This window comes from Meles meles, chromosome 8 (assembly GCF_922984935.1).
Source record: "Meles meles chromosome 8, mMelMel3.1 paternal haplotype, whole genome shotgun sequence".
NCBI lineage: Eukaryota > Metazoa > Chordata > Mammalia > Carnivora > Mustelidae > Meles > Meles meles.
The window spans coordinates 38,038,139-38,039,813 of NC_060073.1; positions in this window are offsets into that span (position 1 = coordinate 38,038,139).

The window sequence follows — 1,675 nt, forward strand, 5'->3', positions numbered from 1 at the left end:
CAGTTTACCTAAAACAACAAGCAGACCATGAAGGCATTTGGCAAATGGGAAGAGCCTAAGACACTAACAACACTTAGATCCTTACTACCAAAATGATATGGAGCAATATTCTGATATTCTGATTGTGAAATTGTATGAAATTTACGTTTAAAATAATGATAACCTTGAGGATTTGCTAAGCAACATGAATGTATGAATCAAATAACGTGATGACCACATCTGGTGTTGGGTATTTGGCACAGCAGATTGGGTGAAAATACAGAAGCTATGTGGTACTGTTCAACAGACTTTTGTATAATGTTCTGTATTTGAATTGTCCAGTGAGGTAGCCATTACCCACATGTAATCAGTGAATGCTTGAAATGTGGTTAGAGAAGTGAAGGAACTAAGTTTGTAACTTATAGTTAATTTTTTAAGACTTGATTTTTTAAAGCTGTTTTAACTTTACAGCACAATTGAGAGCAAGATGCAGAGATTTCCCATATGCCTACTGCCCCTACACGTGCATAGCCTCCCCATGATCAACAGGAGCTGCAAGAATAGTGTATTTTTATGCAACTGATGAATTCACATTGACCCATTATAATCATCCAAAGTCCACAGTTTACATTTAGATTAATTCTTGGTATTGTATATTCTCTGGGCTTGGATAAACGTTTAATGATGTGTACCCACCATTGTAATATACAGAGTATTTTCACTGCCCTCAAAATCCTCTGACTCCACTGGCTTATCTTCTCCAACACCTTGAGTTTGGTTCTAATGCTTGCTTTGACCTCTCAGGCTCTGTTTTCCCATTTATTTATTTATTTATTTATTTATTTATTTATTTATTTATCTGAGAGAGAGAGAGAACCAGAGCACAAGAGCACGAATGGGTGGGGTGGGGGAGGGGCAGAGGGAGAGGGAGAAGCCCACGCTGCACTGAGCAGGGATACAGAACTGGAATCCAGGACCTTGGAAACATGAGCTGACTGAAGGTAGGCACTTAACCACCTGAGCCACCCAGGCGTCCCTCCTTCCTTTTAATATGCTGTGTAGTTTGCGTTGAAAGCCAGGCATGGTGTTTCTGGCGGGCACTGAGGTTAACAGACCTTACTCTTAAGATTTAATGTTAATGTGACTTGGAATTGGGCTGTTTTTAATGTTTGCTGTAGCTTTAAGTGTTAAGGCTTTGAATGCTTGCTTCTAGGGCCCTTGTTTCTTCTACCTGTTGTCTTTGGGTTTTCGTAAGAGCTCCTCTTGGGCAGTGGCATGTCTCTTACAGCCGCTTGAGCTATAATCTGTTGTTACCTTGGACTCTTGTTAGTGTGATAGTAAGTTGTCGGGGAGGAGCAGGGTTCTATGATTTTATGATTAAATCTCATTCTTTTAATGGGCCTAAGCTGTGAATGTGGCTGTCACAATGTTCATTAGAGTCATTGTATTTTTTTAACCCTCATTATCTGAGACAGAAAAATTAGAGGGGCTGGAGTTAAGTATTTTAGCGAAAAGTTCAGAAAAGTAAACAGATATTACCATTCTGGGTACATTATATGCCAGGAGATTTTGAGGAAAATACATTACAAACCTTTTAGCAGATCATTAATGCATAACTCTATATGTGACATATATTTTAAAATATAGATGATTTTTATCACCCAAGGACTTATTATTAAAGATTGCAAAAGAAATG